The sequence below is a fragment of the Pteropus medius genome, unplaced genomic scaffold, assembly GCF_902729225.1.
Source record: "Pteropus medius unplaced genomic scaffold, Ma_sr-lr_union100, whole genome shotgun sequence".
Lineage (NCBI taxonomy): Eukaryota > Metazoa > Chordata > Mammalia > Chiroptera > Pteropodidae > Pteropus > Pteropus medius.
Genome location: NW_024345481.1, coordinates 4,366,332 through 4,384,741, shown reverse-complemented (window position 1 = coordinate 4,384,741; position 18,410 = coordinate 4,366,332). Strand labels below are relative to the sequence as shown.

The 18,410-nt window shown below is 41.8% G+C and overlaps 1 pseudogene; it reads right to left on the bottom strand.

Moving 5' to 3' along the window:
• Positions 1-17,747: 17,747 nt before the first annotated feature.
• LOC120611446 (ubiquitin-conjugating enzyme E2 S-like) lies at positions 17,748-18,410 on the bottom strand (annotated as a pseudogene).

Genomic DNA, 18,410 nt, shown 5'->3' with positions numbered 1-18,410 from the left:
AAATTTTCCCTCCTTCTATAAAGAGGGGGAAGGGTGAGTTACCAAATGCCATTGCCAGCATCCCACGTGATATGTTGTGACAACGTGCAACGGCACACACCCTGCCCACCCCCACCTCAGTGCCACGCAGGACTTGGTCCAGAAATGCTGACTTGCAGACATCGGCCAAGGTGGGGTACTCATGCCGGGGCTGAGCAAAACCGCAGTCACGTCAGAGCCCAAACTCAGCAAATGCCACAGCGACGTGACACTGCGGTCCCTGGGCAGTTGAAGTCACAGCCATGGCTGGTAGTGCTAATAAAATAAATAATAGGTAATGGCCACCGTGATTCCCATGGCCATAGATGAGAACGTCCAGAGAGCGATAAACACCATTTATCCCAATGCACTATTAAAAGAATAAATTCTAGCTAAATTTTCCTGATTGTAATCTCACTGGGAGGACAGCCAGTACTCGCCTTCCTCCTGAAGGGTCAAGTAGACAGAAACCCGCATCAGATGGGATCTCGCATATTTTGAGTTTCTTTTTTAATTGAATTATGTAAGATCTTAATTCTTTATCTGCGAAGGGAGACTTACTGAGGAATCAGAGTGTAAACATTTTGCTAGAGATGAGAACAACTCACTTTCTGGCAATTTTTTGACTGTGGACTAAGAGTCTGCCCTTCGTCCACTCCAGAGTACAAATTAAATGTGAAGGAGGAAAGACCAATGGGGCAAAGGGTTACCCTCCCCCTATTATAGGCTACAAAGAGGGGGCGTCGAGAGACACACAGACCTACAGAACGCAAAAAGGGAACGCAGAATGATGACATCTCTGTAGGAAAAGGAAGTCGGTGTGTTGGCACGAGAAAGGGTATGAGACCCGGATTCCCAGGACCTGAGTCCACGCCCTAATTATGCTTCCGTGGCCCAGGCTCTAAACTGTCTGAGCATCAGTTTCTTCACCTGTAAAATGGGGAGAATCATAGCACTGTATCAATCGTGCAATAAATGGGACAGAAAACCAAGAAGGCAGAGGCTCCTGTGAGAAGGGGTTTATGCCCTCTGTTAGAAGACCAGGCCATCCAGGGCAGGCATGGCGGCTCCATGACATCCTAGGCCCCTGGTTCCTTCATGCCCGGGGCCAGCTTCATGGGCGTGTGGCCTACGAAGTCACTTAGGGCCCCACGCTGAGAAGGGCCCAGCAACGAGGCTGATGCTCTGCTGTTACAGAACATGTTCATCTTGTGCCGCTCCCTGAAAATTATGTCACTAACCTCGTTTCTGCTGTTTAGCTTTGTAGTTTACCATCCTTCTCGTGAGCATGATCCTCCTTCTCAGCCTTGCCTTCCAAATTCCAGGCAGGAAGTTTCCTGTTCAATAAATTCTACCTACATCCCAGGGGCCAGGCTTAGTCACATGGCTACTCTTACCTGCAGAGGAGTCTAGGAAATAGTTTTTTCATAGGCACATTGCCTCCCCCAACAAAATCAGTTAGTAAGAGAGAAGGGAACGATGGTTAGCGAGGAGGAACTATTAGCCTGCGACACAAAACTCAAACGAAGGAGATCATGGATATGGTACAATACATACTAGTTTAGTTCCTGTAATAATAGAAGGCAAGATAAAGCACAGATTATCTATTTTGTATAGTAAGACAACTGAAAATATTGAATATGATATGGGATAATATAAAGATAAGGCAGATAATCTCAAATGATTTCAATTATTCATATGCACACTGTGAGAATTTTATAATTAAGCAAGAGTAGTTTTAAGTAAAATAAATTAATAACAAATATGAATTGACCCTTACAATATAAAAAAGATACTGTACTTGTGTAAGGAATTTACAATCTAGTAGAGACATAAGACACCCTTGAAGGCAAAAGTTAGTTCCAAATGAGTGATAACAACACAAAGGGCTATAGTAGGAATGAATGATTGCTTCATGGTCCAATTAATTTTAAGATATACTTCTTATTTAAAGGAGTTTCCATATGAAATTCCAGGACAAAACAGTACAGTTGAATAAAAACAGAACTTACTATATTCTAAGATTCAAAATCATAAAATGTGTCAAGTTTTCCTGAGTTAATTTATAAACTTTTATCATTTGTAAAAATGATAAAAGAACTAACTGGAGGTTTTGAGGCTTTTGGTTATCTTTGTTGCTTACTGAACTAAACAATCTGAATCTGATGACTACATTTAAAAAAAAAAATCCATAAACACAACTAAGAAAGAGAGCTCTAGAGACGAGAGACGGAGAACTAGCCCTGCCAATTAAGCCATACTCAATATGGGAGCAGGAGGTCTCAGGGCAGAATAGACAGCAAACCAACAAAATGGACTGGAAAGCCCAAGAGTAGGGGCAAATGCATCTAGGACTTTAGAAAATAAAGTTAGGATTTCAAAGCAGTGGAAAATATAAGGATAATTCAATAAATGGTACTGGTACAAATGGATGGTCTTCTGGGAAAAAAGGTGGTAGAACCACATCTCACAATATATGCCAGGATGCATTCTAGATGGATTGAAAATTTAAATGTGGGAAGTGAAAAAAATCAACGTTCCAGGAACAAGGTAAAATTTACATGCGATCTCAGAGTGGGAAAGCCCTTTATAACACGACTTAGAAAAGAGCTACTTTCCATTATATAGAGAGCTCCTGTAAATCGATAAGGGATATATTAAATTCAGTTTTTAAATGTGCAAAAGATGTGACTAGCCAACATATAGAATAAAATGGCTCTTGAATTTTTGAAAAGATGCTCAAACTCACTCATTTTTTAAAGGCAACCTGAAACTACAGTAAGATACTATTTCTTCCATCAGATAAGCAAAAACCTAAAAGTTTAATGGGTTGATGAGGCTGTGGGAAAACTAGTGATTCATTCATTTCTGTTGGAAGCAGAAATCGGTATGATCCCTATGTCAGACAGTTTGGCAATATCTGTCAACATTACGAAGGCATAAATCATTTGTATAACCAGTTCTCCTTCTAGGAATGCACTTTATGAATAAATTTGCATGCATGTTAAATTATATGTGAACGAGGATATTTGCTTTAGTTTAGTGCTGTTTATGATAGTAAAATGCTGGAAATGATATAAACGTGTATCGTTAGGGAGTAATTAAATTATGGTAATTAGATTCTAGCATATTCATACAGTTATAAAAATTTCTATGCAGCTCTAAAAAAGAAATAAAAAAGCTCTCCAGGTATGGAATAAAAAGAACTCCAAGATACATGAAGTGGAAAGAATGAGTAGGTCAATGCGTATAGTATGCTATATTTATCTTTTAAAAATATATTAATAATAGCAGTTTAACCTGTTGGAGGTGAGGAATGAGAACTGAAATGATGGGACCAAGAGAAAATAGAAGATATTTCAATAACATATGCTTGGTATTTGAACTATGTATTACTTATTCAAATATTAAATATAAAATAATAACTGCTAATGTTAAGTGCTTTGTTATATGCCAAGCACATTTAAATAACCCAAGAAATACCCGTCTGGGGGTGATGTTTCACTACAGTTGGAAAAATGGGTCAAAGACAGATTTTGAAGGGCCTGGCGTGTTCTCCAAACTGGGATTCAAAGGAAAACAAGAGGAACCTCCCATGGCTTTTGATCCGAGTGCATTCGAGGAGCTTACCTGCCAGGATAATGTAGGATGGTTTGGAAGAAAAGCAGGCAGAGGCAGAACAGCTGGCTCTGAGGTTATTACTCAAATATCAGGAAGCAGTTATTCTTGGCCCATAGGGAATCGGGCAGGGTAGCAGCTGTGGGAATGGGGAGGGACAGAGTGCCCAGACGATGAAGTGTGGACAGTGCACCATTAGAGGAGAGGGAAGGGAGGGCACTCTGGAGGACAGAGCACGATGAGTGAGGGTGGGAATGAGCGTGGTGTGCACAGGGAACAGTGACGACCCCAGGCCTGGGAATATGGCCTGCGGGGGAGTTGGTTAAGGGTGCAGGCTCCACAGACAGGCTGCCTGGGTTCAAATCTTGAATCTCCCACTTGCCATCTGACTTTGGACAAATTACTTCATTTCTCTGTGCCTGCGTTTTCACACCTGCAAAATGGGGATGGCAATACTACCTACTCCATAGGGCCGATAAGGAGGGCTAAATGAGACGACAGTACGCATAAAGTACTGTCCAGTACCCGAAGCACATTGGTGTTCAATAAACGCTAGTTTTCTCTGTGAACATAAAATTTAATTATTTTCAAGAAACTCAGTTGATATATTGTTTATTTCCCATAAACTCGGGTAAAGTACCCTACAGAAGTTCAGACTCAGATTCACAGAGAAAAAATTTTAATTTCTCCAACAATGTGATTTTTTGCTATTTGAACACAAGAGCTTTTCAGAAATGTGACATATGTAGTTCGAGCCTTAATATACAGTTAAGTATTGGATATCTTGAAAGATGACATGGTTTAACTTTGTTTAAACAAAGCCTGGTGAACTCATACTTAAATAAGGGCTCTTTTCTGAAATTATCTTTCATTTTTTTTCTTTCGGTAGGATCTTAACACTAATATCAAATATAATGTGACAACAATTTAGTATGTCGGTAATTTCAAAATGATAAAATGCCCTCTTTGAGAAAAATATCAAATTTCAATGAATCTATTTTTAAGCCCAAGAAAAACAGAGAAAATAAATGTAAAATATATAGGAAATAAAAAATATTAAAAACAATACCTTTGAAAAATGGCGACAAATTTACACGTGAATTCCAAAACTCACTAGCTTTCTTCATTTTCTGATTCTCCCGAAATTCTTTGCGTACTTTTAATCTATCTACGTAACTTAGTTTCCAAAGAACATTTACCCATGATCTCAGAAACTGAGAAGCGATCCATCCCATAATGGTTTACAGTTGAACACTCTGTTTCCAAATATATATAGTCCAAATTGACTCTGTTGCAATTAGGGAAGAAAATGAAAAATGAGAAAGCCTTTTTAAAAGATTAAATATTTTCACGGTTAATAGAAGATATGTCTTAACTATTGTGGGGAAGTAGTTTGATGTCGCTGGTGGGGACTAGACTAAGTGTCTGGATGACAGCAGGTGACTTCTCAGGACACTATTTCCCTTGTTTCTTCTTCTCCTGGATTCCTGCATTCTGTGCACCGTGGCATGATCTAATTGGAAGAGAAGAGTTTGGGGTGAAGACTACAGTGGGATACTAGCTACACTTGCTACATGCACATCACCAAATGGGGGAGGCTCGTACCCTCACAGAAATGTCACTTAGAATAACCATCCATGCAAGAAAAGACCTTTATAAGATCCAAAGACTCAAGGCGAGGGACTCCAGCACCCGGATGGAGCACGGAAATAAGAAAAGATGCATCGAAGTGGGTAGGAAAGATGACTTCACAGCACCCCCATCACCACTCCCCCCAAGCCCTGGCAGCCCAGCATGAAGAAAGAAAAAAGAGTTGCAAAGTGTTCACTTGTCTTCTATTTTCTAAAGAAAAAAAAAAAGTTTTGTAAAATTGGATGTGTTTCTTCCTTGTATATCTGATAGAATTCAGCAGTGAAAGCATTGGGCCTGGAGTTTTCTTTGTAGGAAGGTTTTCGATAGTTACAGAGTTACTATAGCTTGAGGGTTATAGAGCTATTTGCATTTTCTATTCCATCTTGGGTATATTTTGGTGTGTTGCATTTTTCGAAGAAGTTCTCCAATTCATCAAAATTATTAAGCTCGTTGGGGTCAAGTTGTTCATAATATTCTTATGATCCTTTTCCTGCGTGAAGGATTGGTAGTGCTAATCCCTCTTTCCATCGAATCCCGGTAACTGGCGTGTTCTCTGTCTCCTCTCTCCCTCGCCCTCTCTGTCTCTCCTTCCCTCCCTCCCTCCTCCCTCCCTCTTTCTCTTCCTCTCTCTCTCCCTTCATCGGCCTAGCTCAGGGTTCATCAGTTATGTTGAACTTTCCAACAAACAAGCTTTTCGTTTTGTTAATTTCCTCCGTTGGTTCTCCCGTCTGTCTTTCCACTCCGATCTTGTCTATTTCCTCCTACTTTGCTGCTTTGTTCTTCTTTTTCTAGCTTTTTAAGGCGATGATGTCAATGAATAAACTGTTCTTCTTTTCTAATATGGGAACTTAAAGCTATCGATTTCCCTGTAAACATCGTTTTCGCTGCATCGTATTAATTTTGATATGTTGTATTTTATTATCATTTAGTAATATATATTTTCTAACTTTCCTATAGTTTCTTCTTTGGCCCATGGCAACATACTCCATGTGGCTGGAATCCTTTTAAACTTACTGAGACTTATTGTATGACATAGTATAAGGTTTATCTGGGGGAATGAACTATGTGTTCCTGAAAACTATGTGTGTTCTTCAGTTGTTGGGTTTTGCATTATATAAAAATCAATTAGGCACATTCATGACAAAAATGCTTAGTGAATTATGACTAGAGAAAAACTGCTCAAATTAATAAAGAATATTTACCCCCCAAAACCTGCAGCTAACATTACATTTAATGATGAGAAACTAGAAGCTTTCCCACTAAGATTAGGTACAAAGCAAGAATGTCCCCTCTTACTGTACCTTTTCAACATCATACTGGAAGTTCTAACTAATGCAATATGACAAGAAAAGGAAATAAAAGGTATATAGATTGGAAAGGAAGAAATAAAACTGTCTTTGTTCACAAATGGGTGGATTTTTGTCTATTATTTTATTATTTGCCTCCTCTACTTTTATTTTCTCTCGTTTCCTCTTTCTTACATTCTTTTTATAATTTCATTTTTATTTACCTATTGGATTTTTAGTTTTCTGCATTATTTCTCAGCAGTTCTTCTAGGTTTTACAATATAAATCCCTTAACTTCTCATGAACTACTTATAATTGTGCAGGTCCAATTACCCCAACACCACTGCCATCACCTTTTTGCAAAAGCTGCCATATAGACTCCATCTACATAGAATATAAACCCTATAAGTCAGTTATAATGTTTGCTTTATACAGTCAAATATATTTTAAAGGAATTAAAAGGAAACATACTCTTTTGTGTTTACCCATTTATTTTTATGCCCTTTATTCCTGTTTTCATATCCAAAATCACATATCACTTCCCTTCAGCCTGAAACACTTCCTTCAGCTCCTTATAGTGTTAGCCTTCTAACATTCTTTTATTTGAAAATATCTTCATCTCGCTTTAATTCTCGAAGTGTATTTCTGCTATATATTCTAAGGTGACAGTTTTTCTTTAAAACATGTCAAAGATTTTACTCACCGTCACCTGACTTCCACAGTTTCTGATGTGAAGTCTACTATTATTTAAATCCTTTTTCTCTGGCCTCTTGCAAGGTTTTCTCTGTCTTTGTTTTTCACAGTTTAACTATGATGCGTCTCAGTGTGCTTTCCTTTCCATTTATCCTGTTTGGGATTCACTGAGTTTATTAAATCAGTAAATTTAAACATTTCATTAAATTTGGGAAGCTCTCAGCCATTATTTCTTCAAAAATTTTCAACCCATTCTCTTCCTGGGACTTCAACAACTCACGCATTAGCTTTTTTGATACCGTCCCACATCTGGTGCACTCTAGAATGCTTCTTTTTCTCCTCTCTCCCCCTCCTTCTCCTTCTCCTCCTCTGCCTCATTTTTCCTCTTGGATTATTGGATTGGATTGGATCATTTCTACTGCACTATCTTCAAGTTCACTGGTTTTTCCCGCATCATCCATTTTATTTTACACCTTTTCAATTTCTCTTATGAGATTTCCTGTCTTCTCATTTACTGGAGCACTTTTTTTTCTTATCTTACTGAGCCTAATTATAATATCTGCTTTAAAATCATTGCCTGATATTTTCAACATTTGAGTCACCTCAAGTTGACCTCTTTCGATTGTCTTCTCTCTTGAAAATAGATCGCATTTTCCTAGTTCTTCATATTTTGAATAGTTTGGGATGATATCCTGAACATTGTGAATTCTGTTGTATCGATGCCATTGCTGATCATTTCATTTTAACAAGCAATTGACTTGGTTGGACTCAAACTGCAAACTATCTTCTCCCTGGCAGTGGGTGGAAATTCAAATCTCAGTTCACTACTCTAAATTGTAGCTGCCAGCTGCTTTGAGACTGCCTTGTGCATGTGTGAGTCATGGGTCAGTCAGTAAGAAGCTTGGGTAGAGTTCAAACATAGACTTCAGATTACCCTTTTCTCTGGGCGATCCCCACTCTCTCATGGTCATGATCGCCCCGCCCCCCAAGTTCTATCCTCTGATTCCTCAAGCCAGAAATATGACAGGCTTTCTATTGAAGTTTTAGCCACCCACACACACTTTGCAACTATGGGTTGTCCTCTGACCAAAGCTAAATACCGGGAAACTCATACCCTCCCCTCGACTCCCCTCTGCCTGCTTTTGTTCGCTCTCTACATCCCTTAGGCAGTTGTCTTTGCAGTCTGTCTAGAGTTGATATTTGCAATTTGTGGCAGTGTTGGTCTGTTAGCAGCCTACTCCACTCTACCATTGGTAGGTGTCTTCTTTAATACTGTATATGAGATACCTCGTGGAGGGCCTTCAGCTATGGGCTGGTTTCCCTGATCCCCAACAGGCTTATAAGAAGACAAAATGGGATCACATCTTGAAAAATTCTTCTGGCATGGTAAATGTACTGTCAAATACATAAGGAGGCACTTAACTATATATGTAGAAACTGACGAGTTTCCGAAGATGCAAATATGGCAAATGTTTTAAAACAAATGTTAAAATATATACATATAAAAGTCTTAAGGAACCAGAAACATGTCAAGTGGAATGCTCTTACTGTAGGGTGATAGGGAAGCCAGCTGGTCATTTCATTCATGACCCCAAATATTTTTATCTGTGAATCTGTAGCAAAAAAAAAAAAAAAAAAAAAAGGTGCTGAGGTTTTCATTGTGATTGGAAATGAGAAAAAGTATAGCCTGCTTTCTGGCAAATTTGTAGGTGGTATGAACATTTGAACTGCGTGCACTAGTTTCTAAGGAAAGGATTATATGGCAAGACTTAGATGTCTAAAGCTTAAAGGGACCACAAATGTCCTTACACCTCAGAGCACATTGAGATGCATACAATCTAAATTCAGTCTTTTCAGGATTTTTAATTACAAAGAAAGCTCAATAATTCCTTTAAAGAGAGGAATTATCTATTTAATGGACATTATAGCAGATCCAAGCAGCAAAATAATCTGTAAAAATTAGGCATTTAGCCCTAAAAGAGATTTCATCTCAAACAGCTAAGCCAGTGTTGCTAAATCTAGCAGGTCTTGCCTAAGAATTTCCACAGGTGTTCATTTGCATGTGTAAAATTCCTCCTGTTACATCGGTTTTGAATAAGTTGTATGAGTCTGGTTTCGAGTCTAATTTGTGAACATTGGTGTCAGATGATCCATCCCCATAGCAGAGACAGTAACTTTGCAAAATTTCCAGGCTTTCCTAGAGATGAAAGAGTCAGAAAATTAGAAAGGCAAAAATAAACTGACTTACTGGTCCAAGCTCACACCATCAGATGCCCTGGCTTCAAAAATGTCATACTCAGTGTCCTTGCCTTGCTGTCTCCTCCACGACTGACACAGCAGATGACGACGAGGCGCCCCATCTTTCAAGCCCCCTTCACTGTGTTTACCAAAACCTTCAAACCCTCTTGCCCAGCCCACTAGAAGATGTCTATTTGCTCTTGGAGTCCCCTCCACAGCCCCTGTCCTTACTTCCGAATGTGGCCCCTCACAGCCTTGCCACAGAAGCGCGGCAGGCCAGGCCCTCCACCTCTGACTCCGCCCACTTCTCCAGCCCCACCTCCAGCTCCAGGCGTCACCCTACCTGCAGCTCCCCCACACACGCAAACCGCCCCACACCTGTGCCTCCATTTATTTCAGTTCCTCCCCACAGTCCACACTCCCCCACCTTGGCTGCTGTGCAGACACCTTACCCCTTCCCTGATGTGAAACTGACTCCTCCTCTTCTGTACCCCACATTTTCGAAGTCCTTATTTTTTTCACGATTCTCTCCCCCTAGACTATAACTTCTTTGAGGACAAAAGTGGGGTCACATTTCTTCGTAGTGCCATCATGAAAAACTTCCTGACACACGTTAAACGTCTGTTACAGATTCGTTGAGTTAATGAAAGCGCAATAACAGTAAACAAACATGTAGCCTTTAATTCAACCAGGAAAATATGACAGTGGTTTTTTACACACAATTCATCTGATTACATCTCACCTTTATATAAAAGCTTCTCTGAGTTAGAATTTCCCCAAGCTAAAATCATTCACCTTTCTACCACTTCCTTCAATGTTGATCAATTTCGAAGTCCCCCTGATTTCATCCGTTCCTTTTGATTCTTCTTTTCTGAGATATTCTAGATTCCAAACTCCTTGAGAGAAGATTTAAGGCATGATCTTTTTTTCTTTTTTAACTTTAAGCATTTACTGAGCTCCATCTCGGTGCCCAGTATCATAACTAGATGGGAAGATTTGTTGTTGTTGTTTTCATTCATTGCTATCTTATTTAATTCTCACAGCTTCATGAGGTGACTATTAGAATCCATGTTTTTATAGATGAGAAAAATTAAGTAATTTTCCCATGGCCACACAGCTAATGAGAGACGAAGCAGGCATGTAATCCACCATACTGGAGACATGCTCTTTTTCTCCATCCCAGCATGGGGATAAGGGGCAAATATTCTAGGCGGGATACTGGTTTTATGTTCTTTCTGTAATAAACCTGTTGTACTTCACAGCCCTGAAATGCTTTAAAACCACAGAGTAGTTCTATCAAAATACGTGACGTTTATCTTTGATCGGAGATGAAGGCAAAGAGACTCCTGGCTTGAAATTAAACCACATAGAGGCGAAAGTAATTTTACTACCTGTTTCCATTTTTCCTGTGTTTTTAAACTGAGAGACACCCAGGCACAGAGAGTGTGGAGATGGGGAGTCGAGGGGCTGTCCCCGAGGAATGAAGTCACGGACTCCTGGGGCTGAGCACATCACCCGCCAAAGCCATCTCAGAAAAACCTATTCTAGACTCAGAGTCTCGACAAAAACAACTCTTATTTTTAAGAATAGGAAGAGTTAGGGGCTTTTTCTATCTACTTACAAGAAATTTCCATCCACTGGCTTAAAATTTTACTTTTTATTCAAAAGCCCAGCATGTTTTTATATTGAAAACTTCCCAGGAAGCGCAGAGCCATTTTCTCATGCTCTGAGTCACGGTTTTACTCTGACTAGAGAGGCAGCATCCTCAAGCCGACTAGAGAGCCACAGGAAATGATCAGTAAACATTTCTCCAATTCTGAGTTCTTCTGCAGGAAATGGAAAAACAGAGAAGCTACGATCCTAAACATCAGCCTTGCATTTAAATAACTTTGCAGAACAAGGACTGATGTGGAATTTGGGCTCCTTCCAAGTGGGACCCAGGTTTTGGGGGGCCTGACATTTATAAAATCGGGAGGCCCTCTATAAGAAAAAGAATGCAAAGCTATAAATACAAAGGATGAATACAAATATTTATATAGAACATGAAATAAAATCACGCATTATAAAGTTAATGGAGCTGATACTAAATGAATTATGAATTTAATGAAGCTGTAGTTTTTTTAAAATAAAAACAGAATCTCCCCTCGAAATTACATAATATTTTATTAACATCCTCCTGACACATATCCATAATGCTCCTTTTTCTAGTTTTTGGCTAGAAAAAGTATACCCTAGTATACCCTTTTTAGTCACTTCTTCCTATAAATAAATATTTTTTAATGTTTTCTATAGAGAGAATAAAATTGTTTTCTTAGCTTACTTGATTAAAATTTGGGGTTCTCTTCGACATAATAGTTTAGAATGATTTAATTCAGCTTCTCAACTCATTGTAAAGTCAAGTTTTTAAGACTGTTGTCAATTTTGGACAAATCGCTATCCAGGAAGAAATTTTACCTTCTGACTTCATATATTTCAAATTTTGTTTTTCCCCCACAATCCACGTGCTGTCAGTGTTAGGCTCCGTAGTAAGCATTCTTATGCGCTCTCATACATGTCAAAGCTGGGTGCGCAGACGCAGCAGCCAGTGGGTGTCCCTCCTACCTCAGACAGCTATTAATAATTCCTCACCTTTCAAAGAAGTGACTGAGAACCACACAAATAAATCTCACTGAGCCCAAATTAAAAGTATCCATAAGCCAACTTTCCCTTAGCCCAGTACCAAAATCCCCATGGCCGCTCTAAGGGGCGGGGAGGGGGGGGTGTGGAGGGGAGAAAGTCATGGTTCAGAGTGGAAAGAAGCAGTAGTCTTATGTGATTATAGTTAAAATATCTTTTGCAAATTTTGCAAAGCCACATGATCATATGAATCCATCTTTGACCTCGACCCTTCCCAAAGCTTGGGAGGGACCTAGGTGACAGGCCCTTAGCTCACGCTGTCTTTACTTCAGTAAAAGCCACCTCTGGGGCCCCTAGTTTTTTTTATTCCTTTAGTCTCCCACTAACAATGTGAGAAAAATATGCGTGATCTCTGAACGTACTCCAATCTTTTACCTATCGGCCGCCCCTCCCCCCCGATAATGGCTGTCACAGAGGTCGTCAATAAACTGTGGAGGGTGGAGGCCAAGGACTTACTGCTTCCTAGGCACAGGCATCCGGCAACTGGTTAGGTAGTTCCGCGGATATTGTCACTTGTTTCTCATGCTACCTCCCATTCAGACTGGGAAACAGGCTCAGAATTACCAAGCGGCAGAGCAACACTCAGGGCGAGCTCCCTGAGGCCCTCACTCTACTTTCGCTGGCTGCTTTCTACCATCTTTCTTCCCTGAGATAACACATACTCATTAGAGAGAACATTTTAAGTATAGAGAAGCAGAAAGAACTTTTCATAAGTTACCAATAGTTGTATTACCTATATGCAACCATAGTAAGATTTTGGCGTACTTCCATGTTTTACAGAGCATAGAAATTGAAATTATTACACTAAATAAACCTATTTTTCCTCATTTTTAAAGAAACTTATGTTGCTTGTCAAAAATAATAAAAAATGTTGAAAAGTATAAAGAAGCTAAAAATCACCTGTATTAATTTTCTAAGGCTACTGTAACAAAATACCACAAAATAGGTGGCTTCAACAGCAGAAATTCATTGTGTCATAGCTGTGAAGGCTAGAAGTCCAAGGTCACGGTGTTCGTCAGGTTGGTTCCTTCTGCAGACTATGAGGGAGCACCTGCTCCAGGCCTCCCCCCAGCTTCTGGGGTTTCGATGGCCGTCTTTGGCATCCCTTGGCTTGTAGACACATCACATCGATCTCTGTCTTTATGTTCACAAAGCGTTCTCCGTATGTGCGGGTCTGGGTCCGAACTTCCCCTTGTTAACAGGACACTAGTCACATTGGGTCAGGCGCCCCCGCACTTCAGTATGACCTCATTCTGATTTCACTCATGACAGTGGCACAGACCTCAGTTCCAAATAAGATCACATTCTGACATATGGTGGGCTTCAATACGTGAATTTGGAGGGAACACAATTCAACCCATAACACCATTCTGAAGCCCAGGAGCCAAAGAAAACCAATGTTAGCAATTTATCATTAAGTAGTTTAAAGAACATATGGCCACCATTGCTTTTGACACGTCTCCCACTGACAGTGAGACCCGTGTCTTCTTTCCCTGAGTCCGGGCACGCTGGCAACGGCTCTGCTCAGGGGTCCTCGTATTCATCACAGCCCAGGCACCAGACGGGGAAGTGAAAGAGCCTCCAGATATTTCTAGCCCGTAGCTACCAAGTCACCCGCAGTCTGAGTCTTATAGCTGAGTCATCCCCAGGACCCGTGGAGCAAAGACAAACTCTGTTCCAATTTCTGACCAACAGCAACTCGAAGCATAAGAAAATGGTTTTTATTTAAGCCACTCGTTTCTGAGGAAACTAGTTAGACAGCAATAGTAACGAAAAGTGTCATAATTCATATTCTTTTTCCTCTGTGCTTTTAAGAATATGTTTCTGACTAAGGTGAGTCACCGACTTCTTCCATCAGGAGGAAATGATACACAATATATCTGAGATTCTGAGATTTTCTTTAAGGAAGAGAAAAACAGATCAGCTACATTTCTCAACACTGGCATCATCTGTGCATAATGAAACACTGCCTCCATCCATAGGTGACAAGGGGACATTGACAAGTCCCAGGTGGAAGAATGATAAAGTTAAGTTTAAGGATAGACACGTGGATACACGGCTACATCGGCTAGTCTTGCCCAATTAATGGTACCACAGATCAGGCAAACATCAGAGTTTTAACGATGCAGAAAATATGAGAGGCCCCTGAAGATGAAAATGACCAATCCGCCACACCCTTCGGCTCTCGTTTTGAGAAAGGGGAACTGTGCATCTTTCTGGGCATCGTATCCCAGCCAGGCAAACAGTCGAGCCAATATTAAAAGACACGGGAACCACATCAGTGTTAAGTGGTCATCAAACATGACATTTCTTCTGGAGCATGGGGTAAAGCATGTGGGGCAAGAAATGCATTTCCTGGGAAATGGAAGCAGCCTCAGGGGGAACAGCTCGGCAAGCTCCGCAGGCCAAGCTTCGCCCTCTGGAGCACCACGGGAAGGGCGATGAATACCCGTGTTTTGACTCAAAGTGAATAGGGTGGTCTTTTAAGTCCTTGCAGGTCATAAATTCCTCATTACTGAGTTTTCATTTGACAGCTCTTTCAGGTAACAGAAGTCTTTTTTTAATAAGGGATGGGGTGGTTTATGGTGCAAGGCCTTGCAAATCTGAAAGTATATGCTATGGACTTGAAAGACAATTGGTTTACTTCGGTATGAGGTTGTTCCCAGCATTACTTCCGGACAAGTCTATTAGATATTTAATTATCTTTTGATCTTGGGTGTTGCAGAAAAGCCTAAAGCCAGTGGGCTTTTATTCTTCTAAGGGAACTTGCTTCTTTTTGCCCTTAATGCTCATAAAACTATTTCTTATACCCTTGTAACATAAAAATGTTGCCTTTAGTTTTTCCTGGAATGTGAACCCATTTGATCTGCATATTCAAGTACTTTTTCAACTCAGAAAACACTTATTAAATTAAATCTTTATTATTGCTTCAATTTTCCCATAGGAATATGAGTTTGGGGTTGAATTTTATCTCCTCTCCTAGCTCTCTCTCATCCCCAGGCTGGGTCAATGTTTGTAATCTTTCCTCTAGATGCTGGGACCATTTCTCAGAACGGGTGTCTAAATCACTGATTTGACATTCTCTAGGATGACATCTTTAACATCCTTTTAATCGCTGATTTCTTGATATTCCCTGCCTCGTACTCTGATTTAGACACACTGAGCTCTACGGTCCTCAAAACTGCAGGCACCCCCTCACCTTGAGGGCTTCACACACGGTGTTCTTCTCCCTGCAACATTTACCCACCTCACTGTGTCTAGCAAACTTCTACAATCCCATGTGAGCTGAGTTTCAGCACCCTTTCACGCAGGAAGCCTGCCGTCACTCCCCGGCATGAGTTAGGGGTCCTCGTGCTTCTCCTGTGCCCTGTCCCACCCTGTTATCACACGTATCACACTGGATTTTAAGTGCCTACCTCCCCAGCCCCCATCTGGCTACCCCACTGGACTGGTGCAGGAAAGCACAATGGTAATTTTATTCATCATTATATTCTCAGCCCCTCACACAATTCTTGACACTCGAAAAGTAGTTTTGCCTATAACATTACTCCCTTTCGATCACATCTAATCGTCTTTTTTACCCTCAAGAAGTCTTCTCCTTATGGCTTTCGGCTCTTATTCATGGGTGCTGCATGTTTTGGGGGACGCCGGTTTCACTTCTCGAGATCTGTCTTCCTCTGACCCCGGTGCATCTCCCTTTCTCCCGTCATAGACTTCATGTCTGTTCCACATTCTCCCTCTGCTCTTCCTCCTCACGCTTCACCTCCAGTGAGAACAGTCGGTCCAGACCTGGTGTTTGCCAACGCACACGGCTTCACGATGGCCGCTGGCCTCACTCCCTGACTTCACGGGTGCACTTGAATCTACTTCTCAAGCTAAAACACGGACTGCGAACGCACAGCTCCTGTCCCCTCCTCCTAGCCTACAGCTACTGTGCTCTTCTGGACAGGGGACACACCCCAGCCCCACTGCCGTGGGTGGGTGTGTGGTTGAAACTTGGGAAATAATACCCACTTCCGCCAACGCCGCTTTGATTCAGGAGCCCCAACCCCGCCGTCTAACAAGTCTCAGCGATGGGGACACTATTAGGTAACGTGGGGGCACCTCTGCCACACTTCAGAAGTCTCAGTTACGCCCTATATGTTACATTAGCTCCACGTTTGAAGAGACTGAATACTTAGGGGTGGTCACAAACAGCTGACAATGAAGCACAAGTCTACCCGTGTGACAGCGTATTCAGACATCTGGGAAGCTGCACAGAGAGGAGGGGGCCACCAGCCCCTCCCCTGCAAGGGAACCCTCTACGGTCTCTATTTCCCAGATGCCCAGATGCTTCCCTGCTGGCAGGCACTTAACTGCCAGCATCTCCAGCTCCTGGACTGCAACACCATCTCAGGACTGGGAAGAGGGTCCATTCACTCAATGTAAGAAAGTTTATAAAAACTTGCCCTTGTTTCCTGCTTTGGGAACTCAGGTCAGGAGAAATATTGTATTTTCAGATAAAATCTCACAGGTAACTAAAGTGATTTGTGATTGATTGACACATATGCAGAAAAAAAGAACATTTTGTAATGTTTCTATTTAAGACTTTTGTTAAGAGCAATTAGCTTATTTGTTGGGGTTTAAGTTAAATATCTATATAACTAGTATATGCACCTCGCAATATCGTGATACGTACCTTCCTGAAGTTATGTAAAATAGGTTTAAAATTAACGTGCATTCCGGATCAGATTCCTGCTAAAATACCATCGTGAGACATTTTAAAGGAAGATTCCTTTTGTAAAAAAAAGTGTACCTGTTTTATGGTAAATTTTAATTTTTAACAGCTTTGATTTCTTTAAATTAGGCACATCTATTTCAACCCATTACAATGCCAATTTATGGAAGAAAAATAGTCGTGCAATAATGTCTAATTTTTAAAAATAAAGACCTGCAGACCCAAAGATATTAGACTATTTCGGAACATTGGGTTTCATTTCTTTTTTTTATTTGAAGGTTAGTACTTATTGAAAAGAGCTTTTATAAATTCCGAATAAATATTTTCCCCACCAAAATCAAGGTAATTCTACAGCATTTGTTCTCTAGCTCTGGCTTCTCACCTTCTCAACCTGTAGGAAGTCGTCATGTGGATGTCCTACAACCTTCGTAACAGCAAAATGTCCCAGTGAGGCAGAGGAAGCGAGCGGGAGCCAAAGAGAATAGATCTCAGAGAGAAGCAAAGCCCAACGGGAGGCGCCCACGTTGGCGGCATTGGAATCCCTGCTTCCAGTGATGCCTGAGCACCCCGCACCCCACCCGGCCCCTGTCCCTACACTGCTGCCATTCCTGAAGTCATGTGAACTACCCGGATAAACTTCAAAACATTCCCTTCTTACCAAGCAAGTTCAAATTGGGTTTCTACCATTCGCAACCAAGGGTCCGCCAGTACACCTGTTTAATATCTACGTTGTTGGGCATAAATACTTTTTTTTTTTTTTGCTTTTCCAACTTTATTTAGAAAAACAAATCCACGTCCAGTGCCCCATCGCAGCCAAAACTTAAATGACTTAGAGACAGTGGAGGGTCGGGCGGGGAAGGAAGAGCCCCCTACGACGGTCGCAGAGGCCGCTTCTTGTCTGTCTTCTTCTTGGCCACCAGCTTCTTGCCACGCTCACCTGCATGCTTTCTGGCCAAGGGCCCCTCGGCCCCTCCTGGGCCCCCAAGGGCCACGGGGTCCGTGGAGGCGGCCGCATCCTCCTCGTAGCCCTGCAGGAGCAGGCGGCCGGCCTCCTCGTCGAGGGCAGGCTCGCGGTTGGGGTGCATCAGCAGGCACGTGCCGGATGCCCAGCTCAGCCGCCCGGTCCCTCTTGAGCGCGTTGGCGCAGATCTCACCGCTGGCACCCACGTTCGGGTGGAAGATCTCAGTCAGGAGGTCGTCCTTGGCTGGGGGGGTGGGAAAGTCCTTCCCCAGCAGGAGTTTCATACGGGACAGGCCTCCTGCTTATAGGGTCTCCTTGGGGCCCTCGATGGTGACCTGCAGGTTACTGAGGTCAAAAGACCTGGATGCCATCGGGCAGGTCCGTGGTCAGCACTGTCACTTCCTTGCATGTCAGGCTGATAATGTGGTGGGGGAGGGGCAAGTTCTCCACTTCGGAGTTCATGACTGAGGCAGGCCGGGACGGGTCCCCCAGCCCCCTTCCTGCGCTCTCCCGGCCGCGCGCGTGGGAGCAGGGGTGGGGGTGCAACTGCTGCCGCTGCGACCCTGAGGCC